The sequence below is a fragment of the Pseudorca crassidens genome, chromosome 19, assembly GCF_039906515.1.
Source record: "Pseudorca crassidens isolate mPseCra1 chromosome 19, mPseCra1.hap1, whole genome shotgun sequence".
In the NCBI taxonomy this organism is placed as follows: domain Eukaryota; kingdom Metazoa; phylum Chordata; class Mammalia; order Artiodactyla; family Delphinidae; genus Pseudorca; species Pseudorca crassidens.
The window spans coordinates 33,402,876-33,430,437 of record NC_090314.1 but is presented as its reverse complement, the minus strand read 5'-3'; the positions used below and the strand labels follow the sequence as shown (position 1 = coordinate 33,430,437).

The following is a 27,562-nucleotide window of genomic DNA, read 5'->3' as shown; positions in this document are numbered from 1 at the left end:
CAAGTTAATATGTGAATCCAAGATCCCAACAGCCAACTTATCCAACTCAAGGAAAACGTTTATCTACAAAAGCAGTGAGTGAGGGCAACCCACAGAGGGAAGGAAAGGGGAGAGATGAGGGCCAGAGAGGGCCATGATGATATCATTTGCGCCCCTGGAACCAACTGTGACAAAGCCAGGAAAACTCCTGGACTTTACAGTGACATGAGCCAATACATTCCCTTTTCTCCTTGAGTTCGTTTGAGTGGGGTCATTTGAAACCAAAAGGATGCTGACTTATGACACATAAGACAATGTTAAATATACACTGACCACAAACTCCACGTTTTTCAAACAACCTCTATTTCCAACACTCAGTTTTGTGGCCCCATAAAACCACTTCCACTCTTGCCTTCTAGAATCAACTCTCGACCCAGCAGCTGGAGTAATCTTCTTCAACAGTTAATCCTATTACATCATTCTCTGGCTCAAATCCTTCCCAAGGATGTCCTGTCACAATCTCCTTTTTAGGGACTTCAAGGTTCCTCTTATCTGGCCCCTGCCTCCCTCCTCCAACTCACATCCCACCCGTTCCCCATCATACCCACTCCCCTCCCACTCCCAAGCCTGCTCCGGCCTAAAGACACCCGCGTTTGCTGTCGCCTCTCTCAACAGGGCAGTGACCTAAATCATCTTGTTCACTTCTGCATCCCCAGAGCCCAGCCTCTCTGCCACTATTTATTGAATAAATAAACAAAATTCCAGTCCTACGGCATCCACACAACACTTCAAATAAGGACGGCATGGAATCCTGGGCCATTTAATATCCTCAGGCTTTTCACCCCGAAACTTAGATCATCAGAGTTACGCTATTGCCAGGAGTTGGCAAACCACATTCGGCAGGCCAAACCCAGTCTCCCGTTTGTTCTAATACGATCTGTAAACTAAGAATGGTTTTTACAGATGAATACTTTAACTGATTTGATAAGAGAAAACAGTAACTTTGAACTCCAACTCACTTCCATTCTTCTCATTAGTAAATCTGTATTACAAAAAATTGTACTGTTACTGTTATTACATTTTGAATTTCATCAGTAAAACATCTGTATAAATTTGTTTTCTCTCTCATTATGGTTAAATACTTACCTAATATCCTCAATATCGCCTCTTGACCCACAAAGCCTAAAATATTTACCGTCTGGCCCCTTTACCAAAGAAGTTTGCCAACCCCTGCTATAGACTTACTATTTATCAAGGGGAAAAAGAAGAGTTACACGTCAGTCCAACCACGGCACCATCCAGGACTGATAGCGAAGGAGGAAACAAGACCAGGTCGTAAGTTGCTCTTAATGTCCTGGGACCCAGAAAAAAAAATCAGATTAAGTCTCTGACATACAGAAAACTCTCAATTCAAAGACCCTCGACATGAAATAGACATTCTGGTTCAACAAACACCCTTACAAGAGAAATGACCACATTACCTGCGCCACTGTCCACTCCACTTACCCGCTAAGTAAGTAACTGAGGAAATAACCGTCCATGTTTTACTTTAGAGTCTCTCTTTGTTCCTAACTGGACTGCGCCCCAGTGCTTTGAGTCTGCCATTAGCCGTATGCTGCTGGAGATCCTACAGGACACAGACGCCCTCAGGACAACCCCAAGAAAACGCAGCGCTTCGGAACCACATCAAATCCATCAACACACCTCCATCCAGTGTGGAAGGCACAGCTGCGGCGCTTGCCTCCCATTCCGCCGCACAGCTGGTCCAAGGATGACTTAGACAGGCCAAGGCTCCACCCCACTCCCATCTTGGCCAGCAAAAGCGCAATAATGGTCTGGGAAACACAGGAGCCCAGACTCTACCTGAGTTGCCAGAATAGTGAAGGAAAGAACCGTGTCCTTCCCTGGAAGGGAGCACATGGACAGGGAACTGTCTGGGCAAAGATGGGCCAGGGGGCTGCTGACATTCAAATCATCATTAAATGACTCAACTTTCCAGAAATAAGAGGCATCAATCACACTGGGAAATTCTCCATCTTGACTTTTCTTTCTGGCTTCCGTGGAATAAAGCTGCAGAGTAGAGAACCAATTAATTTTTAAGCATTTCTTTAAATTTCAGGAATCGGGCTTCCCTGGTGGCGCAGTGGTTGACAATCTGCCTGCCAATGCAGGGGACACGGGTTCGAGCCCTGGTCTGGGAAGATCCCACATGCCGCGGAGCAACTGGGCCCGTGAGCCACAACTACTGAGCCTGCGCGTCTGGAGCCTGTGCTCCGCAACAAGAGAGGCCGCGATAGTGAGAGGCCCGCGCACCGCGATGAAGAGTGGCCCCCGCTTGCCACAACTAGAGAAAGCCCTCGCACAGAAACGAAGACCCAACACGGCCATAAATAAATAAATAAAGCAAAAAAAAAAAAAATTACAGGAATCACCCTCAGCCAGTCCAGTCATTACTAACTTCCTGCTTTCCACACCCGGATCCTTAACACCGCCCTGCAGAACTGCTCTGTGCCCGAGAGGACACAGGAGGAGGGCAGAGAAGCCTTGCTGGCCAGAGCAAACTGGTTGCCTAAGGAACCCCATCCGAATGCAATCCACCCAGTGAGGCACTGAGAAGCCTGAACACGTGAAAACAACTCCTTCAAGACCTAAAACCTAGTCCAGGTACAGCCTTTGCAAGGTAACAGGTATTCAGGGATCAGCTGACATCTACTCCCAACCCTCCCTTTGTCTCTCAGCAGGGCCCCTCTCGGTACCTGCTCCTAGAATTAAGATCCCTGTGAGCCTTGGCAGGGCAAGAAGACACACCGGAGCTCCGCACCGGGCAAGGCCACGCAGACATATGCACAGTAGGAACAGGGGTTCTGAACACCGTCACCAGGAGCTCCCCCTTCATCTGCCTCCCTTCTCTTTTCACCAAAGTCTTAAAATCCTATTTTCTCCCCTTCTTCCTCTCAAAACAAGAGGAGCAAACTTAGGAGTCCTCTATTCAAACTTCTGAAGTCCAGACTTTAAAGAACAAATAGGAAGGGCAGCCACAGACTTCTCTACTTTGGAAAAATACCAAAGTGGCCTTAGGTCCCCAAAGATGCATGCCCGGTGCAGCTCAGAGATTCCAAAAGAAACCCGCCACGAACTCACACCCACGTCCCTCGACGAATACTTGCTGAGTGCCTACTACGCGGAGGTGCTGTGCGGCGGACGCAACAGTAAACAAAACACAAGAAGTCCCTACCTTCCTGGGCTTATATTCAGACACCTCATGTACCCTCTGGATTTGAAAGGCTCACAGAGAGAAGACAGCCTACATCACACCTTTCCCTCAGTGTTTCTCCACACAGCATGCCTTCTCATTCATTTACCGTCTCACTCACTCACTCGCTCATCCATCCATCCATCCATCCATCCATCCATCCATCCATCCATCCATCCATCCATCCTCCCATCAACACTCTGTGTTGAACACAAACCCTGGGTCAGGCACTGAGCTAGGGGAGTGAGAGCTCTAGCATTTATAGACAGAAAGGGCTTCGGAGCTGCAACCTCCTCAGTGGGAAAGGGGAAGGGGTCATGGATTTGTCCTAAGGCTACACAAGCACTCAGTTCCTGCTTAGATGGTGCACTTGTTTGTGGTGGCTGGGAGGTATTGATGGAGACTGGGGGAGGGGACAAAGCTCCCGCCCCTCCTCTAAGAGGCCCTGGGGACAAGGAAATGAGGATGCTGTGGCCGCTGCCCTTCCTGAGGTTACGCTCTCACTGGTCCGTGTACTCGTACGCTGGTTATGCTGTTTGACTCTCCAGAACCACCACTCTCTGCTCTTCTCCTCTCTGCTCGGTGCCTGGAAAGACTGATCTCTGCAGGATGGGTCTCCTGGGCTCCCCTGGCTTTGGCCAAGAAGAAGACACTGTCAGAAGAAGGTGGGAAGCGAGAAGTTGGGAGATCCGCCCCTGCATGGTGGGCCTAATTCTTCTTCCTCTGCCACAGCTCCCGTAGGGCACACCTTCCCATGGCTCCACTCCACTCACTGCTCCCTCCTCTGCCCCTCTGGATAGAAAGGCAGGAACTGCTTGGGCTGCCATGATCCCCGGGTGCTTCAGCATTCCGTGTTGAACCTTTAACTCTGTCTACACCTCTGTAAACAGACCCCTCATTCAGTCTTTTCAATGACCCCCTCCCGGAGGCATCTGCTTCCTACAGGGACCTTGGCTGATATGATCCAGTGGGTGAACAAGAAGTCTGAAGCGCTGTGCGCATCAACAGAGAGAAGCCCAGGCTTCCAGGCGCAGGTGGAGAAGGGAGGGAGGAGTAGCAGAAGCTCACAGACAAGGCGATACTTCAGCAGAATAAGCGAGATGCAGGCAAGACCATCCCAGGCCAGGCAGCGCAGCAGCACAGAAGCACCAACAGCCAGCAGCGTCGGGGAACCGCCACGGCAGGTCCGTACAGTGGGGCGTGAGCAGGACAAGTGACGATGCTTGAGAGGAGGGGGAACCACACAACTCGGAACAATGCTAAGGCACTTGGACTTTACCCTGAAGCAATGGGCAGGCTCCAAGTGCCCATCGCATGGTGATTCCAACCAACACTCCATGTGTTTCCAGACATGTCCCTTCCTCAGACAAATGGAAAACTGACATCCACTGGGGACAAATAAACATAATCCCTAAAACGGGTATTCCAGAGAAATGTGTCTAAAATCTAAGGCAAAAGAAAATAAAAGCAATCAGACCATGAAATATAATGCACAGTAATATCCTTCTATGAAAACACACACACACCTGGCACTGTTAGCAACAGGCTTTGGAGCACGACCACCTCGGGTGAAAACACACCAATCATTAACAACAGATTCTGAGGAGATTACAACCTAAATAACTACCATTGGAACACATAGGTTACTTAATATAAAGTGGCTCCACATGGTTCATTTATAATTCACGTGGCATCAGTCGGCAAACGTCCACTCAGATGACATCTACTAGAATCACTAGATGTGCTTTTATTCTTCCAAAGGGGTGTATTCGAGAGATTTTCAGGTACCACTGGATTCTAGAATATTCTTGGGTTAAAAAACTACTTCTTGGCTTCCCACCCCCCTCCTTTGGGTTTTCATGTGTACATATTCCTAAAATTGGCTTTGAAAGCCTTCGAGTAGAATGACTTCTGAAGTCCATCTGCTCGATTAAGCTCGAGCTTAATCGTGAGCAGTGTTCTCGCCCTTGTTGTTGTTCCTGGGTCACAGCAGCCGGGACGGAACACAAGCACACATGTGTTCCAACCAGCTACTGAAATACAACTGATTAAAAGTCATCTTTTATGAAGAGTATTTCTACCACTGTTTCTCACTACATGGCACTCAGACACTACACAGTTCAGGCTTCAGAAGCAGATTTTTAAATGTTTCATTCTTGTTCTTCTTCGTTTCTTCTTTCTTCTTCCCCCAGTGCATGTAATGGACTCAAATGCTGAGAGCTTTCCCGTACTTCTTTAATCACTGTCAGGATGGCTCCTAAATGTTAATTAAGAAGAAGATTTAAATGTTACTCCCCAACTGTGCCAAATTGAGAAGCTCTCAGTTTCCCATGCTCTTCCCGTGAGCCTTCATTCTCCAGGTCTGCTCCTTCAGACCCCCTTCCAATGAGCTCACGCACATGCACACGTACGCATGCACACACGCACGCACACACGCACACACACACACACACCCCACACAAGCGGGAGGATGATGGGCAGAGGACAAGCCCAACAGTTAGGAGGAGGGAGGGTTCACAGACAACAGCCTGGACCCCTCAACCTGGGCCTCTCAACCCCAGACAGAGGAAAAGAGTGGCCGGCCAGGAACCCTGATGGATGGCGAGCCCGACACTGCTCTTACTTCGGAAACTTCAAGAAGGCATCTCTGTGCCCCCAATATCTCCTTAGCCTGCAGGCCAGGACTCCAAGCCTTGGCTCTAGAGACAAAGCCTCTTGGTCCATAATTTGAGGTAAAAGGCTTACCTGGCAGAGTTAACCCGCACAAATGTACACAGTATCAGATCTTTCCTAACTGAGGTGAAGCAGTAAACTAAGAAGGCAAAATATCCCTAGAGGGGATGTGACTTGGGGAGCAGAGGTGACTGACGAATGTTGCCTACCATGCCCCTGCAGGTCATCTTCCTGAATTCCACAGTCTGACTGGTGGCCTCTACTCCAATGGGGCAGCTCAGGCATCTGTCCCTACCCACCCAGCTCCCAGACTCCCCCATCTCAGCCCCTCCAGCCAGCCAACCTCACACTCGTCACCACAGGTGTGTCCAAGCCATTGTCAGATGCACCGCAAGTCACTTGTGTCCCTAGTAAAGCACCGAAGTGCGCAAGGAACTTGGCGTTTAAGGAGGCACAGCTGGGGAACTTCCCGGTGGTCCAGTGGTTAGGACTCCGGGCTCTCACCGCCGTGGCCCAGGTGCAATCCCTGCTTGGGGAACTAAGACCCCACAAGCCGCGCAGTGCAGCTAAACAAGGCACAGCAGATTCTAGATTCCTCCTAGAGAAGAATCACCCCTTCTATTGCAACGTGTGCATCCGCGAGTAGGAAAGAAGGGGTTAGACATGCAGCAAAGCACAGAGGAACTGTGCTCACATCCTACAAATGAACCACGAGCTCGAAGAAGGCAGAAGCCAAATGAGCGCATCCTGCTCACCGCTGGCCCCTCACAGGGCCCGGCAGAGCGTCAGTGAGTGAGGGAAGGAAAGGACGGCTGGACACGTCCTGAGCCCAAAGTCCTGACAGAGGCTAAAGGATCACTTGGGCAACTTGAGGAGGAACTGAAGCAGGTGATGTGGGAGACCCTGCAGAACCTACTCTGCCGGGAGATCCCAGGACAAAATCCCACTTTTCTGCTTCCCAGGGGGTACAGGTGCCAGAGGGAGAAACCCTGGGAAGTGACCTCGCTGAACATGCCATTGACAACCATGAAGACAGAACAACTCAGTGAAAGACCCCGGTGGGGAGAGAGGGACAGGAGACCGCACATCTGCAGCACAGTGACACCCACACAGGTGGCTCTGTCCCGATGGGGACAGGGTGCAAAGCAAGGAGGCCCGCGGGGAGGATGGGTCTCCTTTTCTTTTAGAATTTGAAAAGGGCTGCTATAATGCTGCATTCATTACTTAAAAACGGGAATAGTTAAGAACATTTTAAAAGAGCTAGAAGTCTCATAATTCACATTTTGATAAGATGGTACACTGTGGAGTAATCCATCAATCCCCACTTCCTTTCTAGAACGCAGGTCCAGAACACATCACATCATTACCGTCTACGCCAATATAAGAACAAGTGGGAAGGGCCAGGACTGTCATAACTCATTTCCAGGAACAATGGTGAACAGGAGTATTGACCACAGGCTGATTAATTAAGGAATCTGCTAGAGTAAAGTGCTGGCAAGTTTTCCCTTTGGAACTCCATGACAAAGACAGAAACACAACTGGTGTGTATTTGATAAGGCGACGATGTGGCCCAAAACCTTTAAGGCATTGTCTTAAAAATAACCAGAGTAACTTTAAAGTGCACGCGTGGGCACGCACACACTGATGCTGCGGACCCTCTGCATATTCTATTTAAATTTTGTTAGAAATGGGACACTTTGTCATATGTTTAATTAATGATTCAAACAACCACAAAAGGAATACTTGGTCTTAAAAGCATTTAACTTACAGCACAGGGAACTCTACATAATACTCTGTAATAACCTATATGGGAAAAGAACGTGAAAAAGAATGGATATATGTATAACTGAATCACTTCACTGTAAGCCTGAAACTACCACAACATTGTAAATCAACTGTACTCCAATATCAAATAAAAAGTTAAATTGAAAAAAAGCATTTAACTCATTCAGCTCGGACTATAGTTATTCGTGTTTTTATTTTCTGCCCCTATAAGAAACAGCTCTTTCTCAAACCCCCTGAGGGGCCCAGCCTCAGTTTCTCACACATATTCAATCAATGGGTTGGACTGATGAACTCAATGGCTTTGCATCTTCATTAAGAAAACATGAGATCCAAAAATATATATATTATTATTTACATTTCAAGTCTTGTTAAGAATAAATATTAGAAGGGGCTACTTTACTTGTTATGCTTTTTAAACTTCAAAAGGTTGCAATTTTTATGCAACTCTATAGAAATGCAAGAGGGCAAGTAATAATAAGACAAAATCTATGGTATTGATGTAAAGTTTTCTTATAAAATGTCCTTATGGTCAAAAAATGAATCAATGTTTTTTTGTGGGGTTTTTTTGTGGTTTTTTTTTTTTGCGGTACGCGAGCCTCTCACTGTTGTGGCCTCTCCCGTTGCGGAGCACAGGCTCCGGACGTGCAGGCTCAGCGGCCATGGCTCACGGGCCCAGCCGCTCCGCGGCATGTGGGACCTTCCCGGACGCGGGACGAACCCGTGTCTCCTGCATCGGCAGGCGGACTCTCAACCACTGCGCCACCAGGGAAGCCCAGAATCAATGTTTTTTAAAAGTATTAAGTCCAGGAATACATGTAGCATGAGGATATGGTCAAAAACATGAAGGTGATAAATAACATTTGGCAGATACAGACCTAACACTTTTCATCTCCCACCCTGGACCTTCCTCTTTCTCCTTCTCCATCCACCACCTATATATTTCAAAAAGTAAGATGCAACCGTCACAACTCAGGCGAGCCTAGGAGACAAGACTACTAAATGTAATGTGGTGTCCTGGATGGGATCCTGGAACAGAAAAATAGGCAGAAAAGAAAAACTGAAGAAATTAACGTGTGGACTTTAGTTCATTTGTAAAAATAAGATGCTTTTAAGAATATATACTGTGCTACCTTCTGCATAAAAAAGAAGAGGAAATAAGAAAACATACAAATTTGTTTATCTTTACAAAAAGAAACACAGGAATGACAAACCAGAAAATAAAGAAGTTGGTTACCTCTGAGGGTAGGGAGATGGAGGCAAGAGGGATAAAAGACGGAAGTGGCAAACCCTACCTACAAAATCCAAGTAATCAATGAACACTGTTATTTGACAATTTTGACTATACACCTCAGTTTCCAGCTGGGGGGTGGGGTGGGAGTTGGGAAAGAACTGCAAACAAATCCTGGACTCTGTAATAGCTTTGTGGTAGTGGAGGGGCAAGCAATTCTGGTTCTGTTTTCAATGTAATTCAGGACTGAGCAAACCAGAAAGTGGGCTGACGTTGAGAGTCAGCCTTCTCCCTGCGGAGGGACGGCTGCCCAAGGATGGCACGCAGGAGGCAAGAAAGAACCCTGTGCAGGTGGACTGGATGCAGGTATGGTATGAACTCACGATTTCTAAAATACCTATGGGTATCATGCATGTATACATCCATATGTGTATGGGTGTGTGTGCGTATGTATCTTTACACTCATATATTTCCTAGAACTCTCCACTGAAAAGACCTAGAAGCAAAGACCCACGGTAACCATGAGCAAAGGCACTCTAGGAGCAATGAACACACCCAGCACTCAGAGCTTGGTGTCTAAATCCATTTCCTGGAAGAAGAAACCATCTCCCTGGAGAAATGACCAACTCCAGGGCTGGGAGGGGGTACACGCAAGGTGAGCCTGGAACATCTTTTTGTGTCAGAAAGTAAAGAAGGGCTTAAAAAAATGTTGGGAACCAGAATGAAAGGCCACTCACTGGCCAAATCTGGGACAATCTGAGCACCAAATAATTAGGTACCGTAATGAATAAGAAGCCATTGAAAAAGGAGGACTCCACGAGTCCACACCCATAATAAACAGATTAACAGAGGGAATGGCTCTTCCTTACAGCAGAATGCCAAGTGCCAAGTGGTAAGCATGGAGGGAGTGTGGTTTTGCAACCACCAGAATAAAGACTAGATCAGGCAAAAATCATCAGCGCATGCAAACTCTCAGTGGAAATTCTACTGAGAAGCACGGTCTTAAAGGGCTTCGCCCCCCAGACTTTTTTATTAGTTACAAGGGAAAACATCACAACTACGTAGTGGAGAAAACTAAACAACACTTGACCAGGTGAACAAAATTAACATCAGCAAAGAGGGGCAGGTGGACCTCAAGTGCCTCCAGATGTGACACCCTGAGAAGGACACAAACACGTCTGTGTAGCGTCCCGGCCAGGAATGCATAACTTGAATCTAATCATGAAGAAATATTAGGCAAGTATGTTCTCCTGGAGAAATGGGATTATATTCTTCATAAATGGCAATATCATAAAAGGGAAAGAAAAGCTGTGGAAATATTCCAGATTAAAGCAGACTAAAGAGACATTAGCAAACTAGATATAATACCTGATCCTGCCTTAGACCCTATATAGAGGGAAGAAGGATTCTATAAAAGACACTGGATCAACTGACAAACTGGAGAACAAACAGTAGATTACATAAAAGCACTGTATCAATGTTAAATTGCCTGAAGTTTATAACTGTATTGAGTTATGTAAGGGAACACCCCGTTCTTAGAAACAGGGATTATTTAGGAGTGAAGGGTCATGATGTACACAATTATTCCCAAACCACTCAGGGTAAAAAGTGTGTCTACAAAGAGAAAGAGAGTAACGGATGGAGCATGGGGGGAAGAATGCTGACAGAAGATTGACTAGGTGTCCTCCCTACTTATTCTTAAAAACTTTCCTTTAAGTTTTAAGTCATTCCCTAATAAAGAGGAAGGGGGTGCTTCCCTGGTGGTGCAGTGGTTGGGAGTCTGCCTGCCGATGCAGGGGACGCGGGTTCGTGCCCCGGTCCGGGAGGATCCCACATGCCGCAGAGCGGCTGGGCCCGTGAGCCATGGCCGCTGGGCCTACGTGTCCGGAGCCTGTGCTCCGCAACGGGAGAGGCCGCAGCAGTGAGAGGCCCTCGTTAAAAAAAAAAAAAAAAAGAGGAAGGGGAGGGGAATGGAGAGAGGGAGGGTGGATGGTTTAGTGGCTAAACCTGGGGACTGCACCCACTGGCTTAGCATCCAGTTCGTCTCAGGTCACCCACCCCTGCATCTAAGACGGGCTCCGTTTCCTCATCTGTAAAGTGGGTCCAGATGGCTCAACCCTTACCTATCTCACAGGTTTTGGAGAAATATAAAGTAACAAACGTACAAAGACAGTGGAATGATTTTAATCACATTTTCTGAGGGAGGACATTAGGATCTGTATCTCTTTCTTATCTGGTATCAGATGTTGTGAGATTTAATACTGAACTTTTTGCTAATTTGGGTGACCTCAAAAAGGAATCAAGGTCACAGAACTCTTAAGTTGGTATTATTTAAAATATATACTTGCCTAAACACAATCCCCAAAGTCATCGACGTATATCCTGGGATCATTTCAAAATGTGTGTGTGTGTGTGTGTGTGTGTGTGTGTGTGTGTGTGTGTGTGAACTGCAAAGACAAAAGATTGGGTGATAGACTAAAATTAAAACCGGTGGTTGTCGAGTGATACAATTGTAACTCATTCTATTTTCCAAAGTTTATATCACGTTATTTTACTTTTTTACTTTTTAAAGATATTTTTGTGGTCACTGAGACATTACTGAAAGTCTTCAAAATTCACTCAAGTTTCACACAACTATATGACACCACCAGATGCTGGTAAACTCCCGAAGGAGGAGAACATAACTGTGAGTTGATGAAACAATTTCTACGTATAAAGTGGATCTAGAGGTTTCTACCAGATACGCTGCCAATTTCCTAGTCCACATTTAGATCTTCTCCCTCTAACCAAGGTAAAATGGCATTTTCCAACTTCACTCCCTCACTAAAATACCACAAAGTAATGACTAGACATCTCCTCACTAGAAGTCAAACAGCCAGGGAAGGTTCTACTGAACCTTGCCCTCTGAGGCTCCCCTTGACAATACCCAGGGGCTTCCTCCAAACCCAGAGGACAGAGGCCCAATCCAAAGGTTTGGAGAAAGATCACCGTCTCCGGGGTGGCCCATCAGAGCGCTCAACTCGGAAGGTGAACTGAGTTTCAACACCACCTCTTACAGCCCAATCCTCCCGCGGTTGCGGGACAGGATGTCCACGTCCCAATGAGGTGTTTTGCCAACATCCCTCAGATCCACATCAAATATAATTTTGAAACCAATTAGCTCAAAAAGCATGACGACCAAAGCAGTATCTCCCACATCCTCATTTCAGGGCCATCCTATTCAATTCCTAATGAGAGGAAAGACAAAGGCAATAGAGGCAGTAGGGTCTACTTCAAAAATTCTTTTTCGTTTAGAAAACAGATCCTCTTTTGTTCTGGTTAAACACCAATTACTCTGCTCTCTCTGACATGCAAATCATCTGAAAATAGGGCAATCGGTAGCTCACTCCGGTTCCACTGCAAGTTTGAATGAAGAAAAGAGAAAGAGGACAGGGAGAGAGGGGGTCAGAAGAGAGGGGAGATGAAGAAGAGGGAGAGGAGAGGGAAAACAGGAGCCACGGAGGCCGATCCCTGGGGGTCTTCAATTCTAAGTACTTTGTGCTCAGATAAAGCTCTTTTCAAAGGGCTTTTGTGTAATATTTGTGGCGGTGCCCATGAGCGGTGATTTTGCCATTATCCCAAAAAACAAAGCAAGGAAAGAAAAAGCACATTAAGGTCTGAAATACAAGCAAGAAAAGCAAATGTGGCCCAAAGAGCAGCTTACCCAGAGCTCCCACTTGCTACAAACACTCTCCCCAAAGTCATTCATCCACATCACAGAAAGAGAACGGAGAAGGACTGACAGACAGCATTCTGGCCTTAGGTGGTGCAGGTTCCCAGCCAGGTGAGGGTGTGAGGACCGAGCAAGGAAGCACCCAACTCCATCTCTCACTCAGGCACCAGGTGGTGCTTTGTTGTATCTTGTTTTCCTTCGTTTTAGTTAAGCTGGACTGATTTCAATCTTCTGAACGCATTATTACTTCTTAACGTTTTTTGAAGGTAGGTGTGTGGAAGAGTACAATCCTAACTCTTCACGGCTCCAAAGAAAATCTCGAGCAGGGCTGCTCAGACCTTCTGGTGCCCAGGAATCATCTGGGGAGCTCGTTAAGATGCAGATTCTGACTCCAAGATCTGAGATGGGGTCTGAGCTCCTGCAATTCTAACAGGCTCCAGGGGTCACCTTCCCGGCTTCTCCCCCCTCCCCCCGCCCCCATTTACCTTCCAGACTCTGTCCTGACTTGACCTCCTTACCTGATCCACCTGGAAGAACAAAAAAGAGGGCTGGGAAAAAGGTCCAAGAGCTTCCTCACACCAGGCCCGGAACTCCACGCTCCCCCAGGTCGCCCCTGAATCTCTCCACAGTGTACCACCGGTTTCTCAGTCCCACCTGGGCACCTTCAGGACAGACTGGGGTACAGCAATGCAAATCCAGGTTCAGAGGAGAGCCCTGTTCCTGCTGAGGTCCCCTCCTGGCAGGTTCATGGGGACCAGTGCTGTCGGGGAGCAGCCCGACATGGCAGTACTGACCAGACGCCAGGCCTGCCAGCACCGACAAGGGCATCTGGGACACCGGGAGTTTCGGCAGAGGGGCACACGCTCAGTCTCCAGGGCCCAGCTCCAGGCCTGGCCCAGAGTCAGAAGGACCAGCACCCAATCTCCACTCCAATAAGACTCAAGTGTCTACCTGGCGACACTGCCGACTACAGACTTTTCCCCAGGAAGAAGTGTCCCGCTGCACCCTATGTCCCGGAAGGCTGCCGGCCACAGGGAGGGGGACCCCACACTTCCCCTTTCTGGTCCTGCCCTCCGTACCACCAAGGCTGCCAAGCAGGGCATGAATGTCCCTCTGTTTCTCGTGCCCCACCCCCTTGTCCCAAGGGGACAAAAGAAGGGAACTAACATTTGCTGGGCTCCTCCTATGTGTCAGGGACTGAGTCATTATTACGTTTCATCTCATTTTAGCCTCCAAGGAGCCCTGCAGTGTTGACACCGGATCTCCATCTCGTAGGCCTTCGGCAGACTCAGCAAATCACAGCACAGCGGTTAGGGCTGCACGGTGCAGCGGCCGTCAGGGTGTGGGATCGAGAGGCAGACTCCACGTGTTTGGACACTGACCCACCATGTCGGGCTGCGTGTATCTGGGCCTCATGAAGGCTCACAAAATGGGGGAATGAAACCTTTCTCATCGGGTTGCTGTAAGGACCAAATGGGACTTCGTGGAGTTACGGTGAGACGGCCCAAGGCAAATGCTCAAGAAATATTTATTGTTATCATGCAAGGTCAACAAGAGAGGAAGGGATAGAACCCACACCTGGACGCAGGGGGCTGGGTTCCAACACCCAGTTTCAGGCAGGCCCACAACTTTAAAGAGAAGAATTCATTCTCTTTTACAGGGGACAGGGGACCCTGGGGGAAGCTCTCTCCAGGAGACCACAACCCAAGTCACACAGACCATGAAAAGCTGGAAGAGGTGCCTAGAGTTGTGAGGCCCAGAAGTCCTCATCTAGTGATGGAGCCGCAGCTCCGCAGAAGCACCCACTGACCGCTCTAAGCACAGGACAGCCACAGCTCACTTCCCTGAACACGTACTTGAAGAATCTTTCCTGGGAGAGAAGAACGGCCGTACCGGCCATCATGGCGGATTGGAAAGGAGAAAGGGTGAGAAAGCTTATCAACCCCTCTCCACCGTGGACCTTAATCCACGACAGCACAGCCAGGACACGTGGGCACCAAACACTGAAGGAAGGAAGGCGTGGAAGGTGCCAGATGTGCCAGTTCCTGAGCCAGAAGACAAAGAATCCCACAAGTGGGACGAGCTGAAGGCTGGTCAGTGCGGATCAAACCCAAGGAAATGGAAATGGCTTTTACTTTAAGTGCCTGTAAAGACGAAACATCTGGAAAACCAGTTGGCTTTTTTCCTTCTTTAAGATGTTTTTATGTGGACCGCTGTTAAAGTCTTTATTGAATTTGTTACAATATTGCTTCTGTTTTATGTTTTTTGGCCGCAATGCATGTGGGATCTTAGCTCCCTGACCGGGGATCGAACCTGCACCCCCGACACTGGAAGGCGAAGTCTTAACCCCTGGACTGCCAGGGAGGTCTCAACTAGTTGGCTTTGAAGCTGGTCCTGAATCAATCCATGAGACCTAAACGACCTAAATATGCCGACCCCCTGGAGGCTGCCCCAAAGCCAAGCCAGGCTCCCCCATCCGGCTGTGCGCCTGCCTGCCTGCTGTTCCCAGGAGCGCCGTGTGATGGACAGTTCTAAGGAATACCCTATAATCTGCATTTATGCCGTTTGTCTTTTTGAAACATAAAATACAGATATTTGCATCATTTAACATGCGTGATTTTCTTCTGAAAGCCACAAAGAGAAAGAAAGTCTGCTCCGCGGCCCCTCCCCACCTCCACCATTCCCCTCTTCTTCAGCAGCCTGAAAACTTAAGCCTGGCACCCCTGACAAGCCAAATTGATCTGGAAAGGATCTTCAGAGGCTGGCTGCATTCAAAGAAAAAAGAAAGGACTCTCCTCCTGAAGAAGGCAAGGAAGACAAAGGGAGGCGTGAACGGGTCTCCTTCCCCACGCAGGAGGTGGCCTCCTGGAGGTGACAGCAGGGACGGCGGAGGGAGAGCAGGAAGCCCCACGTTATCTGCGCCCCTGAAACTGCAGCCTTGAACAAAAAGCCAAGCGAACCTAAATGAGGAAGAGAGGTTTCCGCACCAGCACGAGGGGGAGGCCTGCAGGCGAGACCCGCCCCTGGGCCAGCGCATCCAGGCCAGCTCCCCAGGCAGAGGCCGGCTCGGAGTCACGCAGCCTCAGGGGCCCCCAGCAACTGGGACCAACGATCTTCAGAGGGGCCTGAATCACTGGTCTTTATTTACGCTCTCGAGGACTCCTGCAGAGAAACACAGGCGTGGACCAGCCACGTGCCCCACGCTTCTCCGATGCCCCAGAGGCGCGTCCTCTGTGCCTGGCTCAGCAGCCTCCCGTCTGCTGAAGGGTAGCGGCACCCGTCAGAGCCGCCAGGCCTCAGAGACACACTGGGCACTTGTGCGCACGGCACACAATCCCCAATCCCCACCCCTGCAGGGCAGTATCCTCCCCACTCCTCCCAGGAGCAAAACGAGACCAGGGAGACTGACCAGGGCGTCCCAGCCTTCTGGACAACTGTGCCTGTGCCCTAGACAGGCCTCTGCAACTCACTTCAACAGCCCCTGGTCTGGCGGGTCACTTGTCCTCTGAGCATATCCTGTCCTCAGCCGCTCCCACGCTCAGTGACTGAGCACCTACATTCTGGGCGCTGAGGGTAAGGCGCCAACAAGACAGGCGGGGCGCTCCGCTCATGAAATCTACCTTCAACACAGACACAAACAGGAGGAGTAAAATACACAAAAACGACCGTCCACGGTCACCTCCGGGAGTCCACACATGCCGACAGGTGCTCCCCCATCACAACAGGGAGAGGAGACAGGCTCTTATCTCCCCCTCCCCTCTTAACGCAGGACCAGCAGACCCTGCCCCGTCCCTTCTAGGGAAACCCCAGCCCAAAACGCAGGTGACGGGCAGGTACAGGATGCTCCTCACTAAGGAAAGCACCCCTCAGCCAACCTCTGCCTGCATCTCTGCCAGGAAAGGCTCTCTCCCTGTCCCCTCCCCATTCCCAGGTGTGTCCTGCTATGGCGATTACCTGCCCACTTGACTGGAAACTGTTGATGCCCACAGCTAACAACGCCCCGAATCATGGGCAGGGTCAAGTTCCCCTCGGGCACCTCTCCCAGCACCGGCCACTCACAGTGCCTCCTGGGCCTGCCCCAAGCTCCCGACACCCTCTCCATCAACAAAACTTCCTGGGGCCACGTTAACCACGCCTGGCTCTCTGCTCTCCAAAGGGACTACCATCTAACCTTGTAAGATAGCTCCCTGACCACCCTGCCCAACCTAAACATAATCGCCTTCAACGGGTCTTCTAAGGACGACACCCAGAGCAAACATTGAAAAACCATGATTCCCAAGGCATGAGTATGGATGTCCGGAAGACTGATCTGGAAGAAATATAACGAGGGTCTTGAACGAAAATAACACAACTTGCAGTTTACTAAGGATTTATACAGGCATTATCTCATTTAGTCCTCACAACCGTAAGGCACATAATATTATCCACATGTTACAGATACGGAAACTGAGACTCAGAATTTAAATAATTTGCCAACGTGGTAAAATCAGGTCTCAGATCCAGGCTCTCTAACTTCAATCTGCGCTCGTTTTCTGCTCTACCCTGTGCAGTCTTGTGGGGTATGAAATTAAATCCTTACACATCTCGTCCTTGCAGTTTTTACATCGAAATGATGGCATGTTATACAGCAATTAAAAACCATGTTTTCACAACCATCTAATGACGTGAAAATTATTACAAAGCACGATTAAATGAAAAAGCCTGAATACAAAAACGCACACACGGGACTTCCCTGGTGGTCCATTGGTTAGGACTCCACGATCCCAATGCAGGGGGCCCGGGTTCGATCTCCGGTCAGGGAACTAGATCCTGCATGCCGCAGCTAAGAGTCCGCATGCTGCAACTAAAATACAGATCCCACATGCCGCAACTAAGACCCAGTGCGGCCAAATAAATAAACAAATATCCAAAAACAAAAACGCACATACACACACGCACCTCAGTGTGATTCCGATTCTGGGTTTTTTCCAATTCTGTTTTTAAATATACAGGTATACACAAAATGATAACACACCAACACATTACAAAGCTGTTATGTCTAAGTAGTGGGATTATGAACTTTTTTTTTAATACCTTCCTATATGTTTTATTTTTTTATTTATTTTTTTTGTGTGTGTGGTATGCGGGCCTCTCACTGTTGTGGCCTCTACCATTGCAGAGCACCGGCTCCGGACGTGCAGCCTCAGCGGCCATGGCTCACGGGCCCAGCCGCTCCACAGCATGTGGGATCTTCCCAGACCAGGGCACAAACCCGTGTCCCCTGCATCGGCAGGTGGACTCTCAACCACTGCGCCACCAGGGAAGCCCTCTATATGTTTTAAATCTTCTGTAAGGGGCAGGCATTCATTCTCTAATTTGGAAAAAATATTAATAACCATTACTTCTGGAAAGGAGGAAGCCACAGTTTATGCTTGTCAACAGACCAATCCGGGTGACCCAAGTCACCACCCAGACAACAACCCAACACCACTGCTCGTTGCCAAGGGGGTGGTCACCACGGGAAGAGCCGCCAGAGACTCTCGGCGCGCCTGAGCACCTTGGCTAGCCAGGGACACAGAGGCCAGGGCCTTCCCAGAGGACAGAACCAGCCTCTGAGACTCCCCAGTCGTGACGGCTGGAGAATGAGGAAAGAGAGTGAGGTTGGGAGTCAGGGCTGGAGACAAAGTGAGTTTCAGACAACACAGTGCTTTTAAACATGGACCACGCCAGCGTCATCAACCAGTTGAAGTGAAAGATAATGACCCCAAAGGGGTTCCTGGCATCAATCCTAGACCACAGCATCAGAAAAACACAAGCAACCCTGTGGGGCTTTAGAAAAGAAAACAAGGTTGGAGTCCACCTCATCAGGGATGGCATCCCGGTCTAACTGCTGGCTTCTGTGGAACCAACCTCCCTGAGCCTCAGTTTCCTCACCTGGAAGTCCAGGTTAAAATGCCGAGCCTATGGGAATTCCCCGGAGGTCCAGTGGTTAGGACTTGGCGCTTTCACTGCCGTGGCCTGGGTTCGATCCCTGGTCAGGGAACTAAAATCCCGCAGGCTGTGCAGCATGGCCAAAAAAAAAAAAAAAGTGCTGAGCCTAGAAGATAACTGTAAGAGCTAAAAGAAATTGTGGTTGTCAAGCTCGGGGGGAGCCAGCTGCAGTACTGTGAGGGTCCCTGGAAAGGCCCATGTGGACAGGCCCTGAAGCCTCCAGCCAACAGCCTGCAAGTGAACTTGGAAGCAGACCCTCTGGCCCCAGTTGAGCTTTCAGATGACTGCAGCCCTGAACGACTGCTTGACTTCAACCTCATGAGGGACCTTGAACCACAACCACCCAGCTAATCCCACTCCAGATTCCTGACCCTCAGAGGCTCTGTGAGATAATCAATGTTGGCTTATTTTAAGCTGCTAAATTCTGGAGTGACTTGTTACGCAGCAATAGATAACTAATTCAGATTTTGGTTCTTGGCATACAAGAGCTCATACAAGAGCTCAATGGATGGTTCCTACAATATTCCCTCATTCCATGTATGTCAAAACAGTCATAAGATGCAACACTGATTACTAACAGCTTTTTCAAGAAAAAAGAAATGCTGCTGCTTTAAACATATACGTTAAGTATAAGATGCATCCAAAGTGGAAAGTTTCCGCTGTCTGATCTTCACCTCCAAAGCTATTCCTGCCAGTCTTCCCCATCAGAGGTTCCTACGTGCTCAGTCCAAACACCCTGGTCTTTCCCTTGACTCTCCTCTTCCCACACTTCCCCCTTCCCCGTCCTCAGCAAATCCCATAGGCTCCACCTTCAAGACATATCTGGAATCGAACCACTTCTCACCACCACCCTGGTCCTTGGACAAGCAGAGCAGCCTCCTAACTGGCCTCCTTGCTTTCCCCTCTGCCCCTCTGCAGTCTCCACGTCACACAGCAGCTGGTGGTCTTTCTAAGATGGAAGCCCTCTCTTATCAATCCTGTCCCCCAAACCCTGCTGAGGCTCCCCCTTTCATGCAGTATCCATGTCCATGTCCTTACCAGAGTTTCAGGTGATCTGCCTATCCCACCTTGGCTCCTTCTGCTAGCCCCTAACTCAGCCCACACGGATCCTTCCTGCTTCTCCTCACACAAGCAAGCTTCTGCCTCCAAGACTCTGCCATCACGGTGCCCTCCACCAGGAGCACCGTCCCCAGACAGCATTTGTAGAGCTTCCTCACAAACGGCATCTCCAAATAAAGGTCTTGCCTGACAATCCTATCTAAAATGACACTCTCCTCCCCATTTCAGTCCCTAGGCCCTGCTTCATTCTTTCATAGCACTGATCTCTAACCGACATATTATATCCCTATCTGTTCACGTCTCACTGTCAGGATTTTGTTAAGTTCACTATTGCATCCCCAGTGCCTAGAACAGCTCCTGGTACATAGTCGGTGCTCATAATATATGTCAAGAGTCAGCAAACTTTTTCTATAAAGGGCCAGATAGGAAATACTTGGCTTTGCATTTCTTACGATCTCCGCCGCAACTACAGTCGCCCCCTGTATCCACAGATTCCGCGTCCCTGGATTCAACTAACCCCAAGGGCTAACTCTAAGGGACTTGAGCATCAAAGTTTGGTATCTGCAGGGGTCCTGGAACCAATCTCGTGCAGACACCGAGAGACAACTGTACTCAGTGCTGCTGTTATAGCATGAAATCAGCTGCAGATAATACCCAGCAAGCTAAGAGTGGCAGGATTCCAATAAAACTTTATTTATGAAAACAGGTGGTGGGCCGGATTTGACCCACAGCTGTAGTCTGCCAACACTGACCTATTTGATTAATTATTAAAAAATATATTTGCCTCTCAAATATAAGACTGTTTTCCATCTTCAAACTGAACAATACAGGGGAGGGAGGATGGGTTGGAAATGCATCTCTGAGGGTTCTGGGCAGAATTCAACAAGAACTTCTCCCAAGGTGAAATGGGTGATAAAAACCCAAATGGACAGCAGGCTGGCCCATCATTTTCTGGGGTCTTCCACCACAGATCAGATGCTCTCACGCATTTAGGAGGTGGCTGATGTAAAGGCAGGTGGTAGGCCAGCGTGCCTCGCTCACATCTCTTAAGAACTGCTAGGCAGGTACAGGTCTTAGATTCCAGCACGACCCACCATCGCCAGAATGACATCGACCAGTTCTGACACTATCCACTTACACTATCTTTCTTCCAGAAGAAAACCTACGGAATCACGCTTGCTGACTTCTCAGGGATGGGGGCGGGGTGCAGGAGAACACCAACAGAGCCAAAATATGTCCAGAGAAAGATATCCTGGCACTGACAGGATCCTGTGCAACACAAAAGAACAGTCATGAAAAGAAAAATATGCAACTCTGGCAGCCAGGCTACTAGACAAAGATCACGCTTCTTTGAAATTAAGCACCGAGAAAAAAGGTAGATAACCACAGGGTGCGGTTTAAAAAAAAAAAAACGCGCGTTCAAGTCTTTCTGCTTTAATTGCCGGTAATTTCATAGTTCAGTGTCTCCTGCCAGCTTTGGCTTGTTTCTCTTCCCAAACCATTTTGCTCCAGCTCAACCCATTGGAGGAAGCATTTTAATGAGAACTTGGGGAGCGCTGCTTACAAAGGCACTCCCCTGGCTGCCCTGCCAGTCCTCCGCCGAGCCCCCTTTGCAGGCTCACCTTCAGCGCCGCCCCAGACAGCCCTCCCAGGGAAGCTGTGAGGCCTGCCGCTTTTAATCACCACCTGCCCACAGGGCAGGGGACCCTGATGGGCTGTTTCATTTCATCCAACTCTCGGATTTTATCAGCATTTTGCCACTGTCAAAGAGGAGGGAAAAAAACAGGAATCAAAAGCCCTTCCATTTGAGGAAGGAACTTTTGACTTCCTAAACCCAGTCTCAACTTCGATTATCTTATTTCAAACTCAGAAGAAACGCACAAGGCAGCAGAGCAAAGCTTAACTCTCCATCCTTCCAGGTGTGCAGCGAGTATCTACCGAGTGGCCCCCGTGTGTTCGTTGTGGCAATGGGGAGGGATACAGTCCTTGCTTCCTTGGAAGTACCAATGAGACGGAACAGATCCCCACGTTGCCAGAGGGACACGAAGGCACAGAGAAGCAAAGTGACCTTCCAAGGTGACAGACTGGGGTGAAGCCCTCACAGCTCAGCCAAACAGGTCGATGTGGCCCGGGCGGGCCACATGATAGCTTGAGACAAGGAAGCGCTTCATCTTTTTATCTTCCGGAAAGGTACGCCAAACCTAGAGGGCACATTGTTTTCTCCTTTCTTATTAAAAAAAATTTTTTAATAAGAAAAAGTTGGCTTGGTAGATCGAGAATAAACCTGTTATGGGCTTCCCTGGTGGCGCAGTGGTTGAGAGTCCGCCTGCCGATACAGGGGACACGGGTTCGTGCCCCGGTCCGGAAGGATCCCACGTGCCGCGGAGCGGCTGGGCCCGTGAGCCATGGCCGCTGGGCCTGCGCGTCCGGAGCCTGTGCTCCGCAACGGGAGAGGCCACAACAGTGAGAAGCCCGCGTACCGCAAAAAAAAAAATCAATAAAAATAAACCTGTTAAAAAAAAAATCAGAGTTGGAGGAAGGAAAGAAAAGACATCAAATGCTATTGTGAAATTTCCAAAGGGGTAGAAAAAATAATGCTAGATACAATAATAGTAATTTGCTAGTGATATATATAAAAATATATATATTGCGTGTGTGTATATATATACACACACGCACATATATACATGCGATTTATATGTGCTAGGCATAGTTCTTGAGGTCTTAGGTATTAACCCACCTAATACTCACTGAAACCCTATGAGGAAGAGATATTATCATCCCCATTTTGCCAATGAGGAAAGTGAGGAACAGAGAGGTTAAATAATTTGCCCAGAGTCACACAGTCAATAAAGTAATAGAGCCAGGATTTGAGTCTTGGCAGTCTGGCTTCTGAATCCATCCATGCTCTTAAATATTTCACTAATCTATCCTCTCTCTCTCTGTCTCGGAAACTTTTTGCACTTTTCTAACAGCATGAAATCCTTGCAATTTACCATGTATTTTTCCATGTGTTTGTTTATAAAGTATTCTTCTTAACCCATTTCTTTGCACAAAGGCTCTGAGATAACTAACAAGAGACATAAAACCAACAATAAAATTAAAATTAAGGAAAATCACGCCCATGGAAAGGGGATATTATTAATACACCAATAAAAAGGCCAATGACTCTTCACACCTTGCTCTAAGCTTCCTGGCAGCCCAGGTAAAAAGGGCAACATGATCAGTTACAGAATTTTCTTTATCAAAAGGAGAAAAGCTTATCAAGTTCCTCAGAGAGAACCAAATTTTTCTTGTCACTAAATTTCCATAGAATTTTTGCATTTAGTAATAAGAAAAAGTACAATGAGGTGGTAGATAAATGTCCTTGCTGATATATTTTTACTCTGATTTTAAAATCAAGGTTGTAACCTTAAAAGGAACTCAAGAGAAGGCAATTCTACAAAGAGCCTGGAGTAATTCTGTCCGAGTGTGTAGCCTTCCAGTGGGACAATATCACCCTACAGGTTCCACGAGTGTAAAGTTACAAATCGGAGAGGATTACAAAAAACTTTTCTCTGTAAACAGGCAGATCCTCGGGGTGGCTGACAGGCCTTCAGTGCTCTAAGACAGCTCCTGAGAAACCAGGTCACTGAGGAGGGTGAATACAAAGGACGGTTACACACCAGGCAGGCAATCTGTCCCCCCATCACATGAAATGGGGCTTCAGGAACCACTGGGGCTTCCGTGCTCACGCTGCTGCTGCACAGATGCGTCTCTAAGAGCTTTCAATCTTGCTCTGAGGTGGCAGAAGAAAAGCCACAGCCCTTTGAATGACCAGCCCCAGTGTGACCTGTGGTAGAGTTCTCACCTCACGAAGTCCCCTTCTCGACATCTCAACTCTTCTACAGAAGAAGCTACTGGAAACCCCCTCCTACCTCCTCCGCCTGCCTGTTTCCCGGCTTGCAGGCCTGAAAAAAGAAATGTCTGCCTATGGTTGAGGGTTCACCAAGGCACCTCGTAGAAATGTACATGGGAAGACTGGACATGGGAAGGCTGCGTCCTGGGTCGGTTCTCCAAGACAGTTTCATTATTTGGTTTAAACTGCCTGGAGACACCAAGGGACAAAACCTCTTGGAGTTAGAAAAGGAATATAATCCAACCCCTCATTTTACCAAGAACAGAAATCAAAGTCCTACAGAAGGTCACAGGCACTAGAACTTGAACTCCAGGGTCCCGCCCCTGCCTGGCCAGGGCTCCTCCTACCACTTTGGGACGCTCCCCGGAAACAGGCAGAGTGAAACCCAAGTGGGTTTCCACCTCCCTCAACACACTGTTAGGCAAGAGACCAAGGACTCCTAGGGCCTGTGTATCAGGAACACCTGAGACCAATGTCTTCCCGGGCTCCGAATCACACAAGTCTTCACCTGTTTACGAGGCCAGCATTAATGAGAGGCTCTTCGGAGTCAAAGTGAGGAACAGAAGGGCAACCAAGAGACACGGCCACGCTCTGTTTAGCATTGACTAACCCCAGGCCCAGCAAACTGCAGCCGGGCTGCACTGAAGGCTCAGGCCTACAGTTTGCCTTTTGACTGGCTGCCCTAGGTCCAGTTTGCTGACTGAAAGAAGTTGGAAACTCTACCATCCACCCTCCCGAGTCATTATTTAACAACAAACAGGAACTATTTTTAGAACTTTTTCCATGAAGGCGCCATAGGCAAAGGCCACCAACCTCTGAGACACAGAAAGGTTAAATAAGGCTATCTGACCAAAAAAAAAAACAGCAACAACAACAAAAAAACCCCACTTTAATAGGCAACTTCCACCTCATATTCATCTGCTCAACACAGTTTCTAATTTTATAAATGGACCTTAGAATTAACAGGAGGATAGGCAGCTTTTCCCAGGAGCCTCTAGGTCCCCTCTGCAAAATTACGTAACTCAGAAAACGAGGCTTCTGATTTTATGACGCTCTCGACAGCTGCCGGCTGAGCCGAGTTCGCGGGGCCACACCAGCCTCCCACAATCGACTCGAACACAGACGAGGTGAGCAGGAGACAGGGAAGCAGGACAAACCCTTTTTCACTAACTCAGGTAAATGAATCTTTGAGAAACCTCTTCACACCCTCAGTGACTCCCCCCGCAGCCACGCTTACTCCCCAGTAAAACCCCACTACGGGTTTCTGGCCCACTCAGATTGGGTAAGAAATGGCACATGTCAGAGCTTGGGTTTACCATGCCATCCGCCCTTAACGGAAGTTTCTACATGCCTCCCACATACGGCCACCGTTCGAAGGATTCAAATAATTTACTGTGGAACACTCAGTTTAAAGGACAGAGCATGCTCTAGGGAATGCAAAAGATTACCATTTACCTTTTTTTTTTAAAAAAGGTATTTATTTGTCTTTTATAACCAAGCCAAAGGAAATACAGCTTTTACCAAATGTAGCTGGAGGTGCTGAAAACCTCTTCTAATAATCCTGTTTCTACAAAATGCAGAGCTGTTTTGCAGGGGATTCAAACACGCCCCTGGAATGCGCTCTCCTCAGCAGGTGAGGCAACCCACAATCCCCACATCCTCCAGGTATCTCATAACCGGGGTACCACCCACAGCACGATCTCTGGGTGCGCGCTAGCCGCTACACTCCACCCCCCGGAGAGATCTCCTTTCCTAATCATTCACAAATATTTAAATGAGTTGAGGTTCCTATCTGAGGACCCCCAAAGCCAACTGAGTGAGGAATCAGCAAGGTAACTAAAATTCAGTGGTATAATTTGGCAAAATGTATCACAAGCCCACACACACACACACACACCCCCCACAAAATACACAAAATTTGACCCAGCAATTCCACACAGAGGAATGTCTCCTCAGGAGGCAATAATCAAACAAGTGGGTTTAAAAAAAGGCTCTTCAGGGTTTCCCTGGTGGCGCAGTGGTTGGGGGTCCGCCTGCCGATGCGGGGGGCGCGGGTTCGTGCCCCGGTCCGGGAGGATCCCACATGCCGCAGAGCGGCTGGGCCCGTGAGCCATGGCCGCTGAGCCTGCGCGTCCGGAGCCTGTGCTCCGCAACGGGAGAGGCCACAACGGTGGGAGGCCCGCGTATCGCAAAAAATAAAAATAAAATAAATTTTTTAAAAAGGCTTTTCAAGGATGTTCACGGTCACGCTGTTTCCACAGCCGAACCTGAGCCACCCAGCTGTCCGACCACAGAGGATTAGTTAAATGAGGTTTGAGCATCCTGCCGCCACCCAAAGCACTGACGCTGAGGTACAAGCACAGGGTGCAAACGGCATCGAGAGCAAGTTAGAAAACTGTGCGTAATGTGGTCTAAATGTTCTTTCAGACAAATACACGCTTATCAGTAAGTGAAAGAGGCCAATCTGAAACGGCTGCACACTGTGTGACTCCAACTATATGACATTCTGGGAAAGGCAAAACTATGGAGACAGCAAAAAGCTCAGCAGAGGCCAGGGATGGGGGCTGGGAGGGGGAGATGAATAGTGGAGCCCAGAGGATTTTCAGGGCAGTGAACAGACTGTGTGAGATTACAACGATGGACACGTGTCATTACACATGTGTCCAAACCCACAGAATGTACAACACCAAGACTGAACTTTAAGGTAAACTATGGACTTTGGGTGATACGATGTCAAGGTAGTTTCATCAATTGTAACAAATGTACCACTCTGGGGGGGGACAGACGTAGATAATGAGGGAGGCTGTGCATGTGGAGAGGGGCAGGGGGGTTCAACAGAAAAGTCTCTGTATCTTCCTCTCAATTGTATTGTTAACCTAAAACTGCTCTAAAAAAATAAAGCTTAAAAATTTTGGTTCATTAAAAAAGGAGAGGGACTTCACTGGTGGCGCAGTGGTTAAGAATCCGCCTGCCAACACGAGGGACACAGGTTCGATCCCTGGTCTGGGAAGATCCCACAGGCCGCAGACCAACTAAGCCCGTGCGCCACAACTACTGAGCCTGCGCTCTAGAGCCCGCGAGCCACAACTACTGAGCCCACGTGCCGCAGCTACTGAAGCCCATGCGCCTAGAGCCCGTGCTCCGCAACAAGAGAAGCCACCACAATGAGAAGCCCGTGCACCGCAACGAAGAGTAGACCCTGCTCGCCGCAACTAGAGAAAGCCCACACATAGCAATAAAGGCCCAATGCAGCCATAAATAAATAAATAAATAAATTTTAAAGAAAGAGAAATATAAACAAAGTTATGTCTATATACTGGAAAGCCTAGAAGGAGAGAAATGTAGGGGCTGGCTAGATAAGTGAACTAGATAGATAGATAATCAGAGATAGATAAACAGATACAGATAGATGGGAACTGATAATTGGTATTCTGGGAGATTTTATCATCAAGAAGCAGTTATGGGGACTTCCCTGGTGGTCCAGTGGTTAAGAATCCTTCCAAGACAGTGGACGTGGGTTCAATCCCTGGTCAGGGAACTAAGATCCCACATGCTGCAGGGCAACTAAGCAACACGCCGCAGCTACTGAGCCCACGCGCTCTGGAGCCCAGCGCACCACAACTAGAAAGAAGCCCGTGCGCTGCAATGAAGATCCCATATGCCACAACTAAGACCCCACGCAGCCAAATAAAAAAAAAAGGAAGACGCAGTTATGTTACTCTGGTAGTGTATTTTAATTTTAGTACGTTAACTTTGCTGAGGAAAACAGGCAATTAAAACTTAATTATAGGGCTTCCCTGGTGGCGCAGTGGTTGAGAGTCCGCCTGCAGATGCAGGGGATACGGGTTCGTGCCCCAGTCCGGGAGGATCCCACGTGCCGCAGAGCGGCTGGGCCCGTGAGCCATGGCCGCTGAGCCTGCGCGTCCAGAGCCTGTGCTCCGCAACGGGAGAGGCCACAACAGTGAGAGGCCCGTGTACCACCAAAAAAAAAAAAAAAAACTTAAT

At 48.5% G+C, this 27,562-nt stretch overlaps 1 protein-coding gene across 13 annotated transcripts in view; it reads right to left on the bottom strand.

Annotated features, from left to right (window-relative positions):
- MSI2 (musashi RNA binding protein 2) overlaps positions 1-27,562 on the bottom strand; it is a 389,103-nt gene that overhangs the window by 299,516 nt on the left and 62,025 nt on the right. The gene's annotated exons all lie outside the window — the stretch shown is intronic.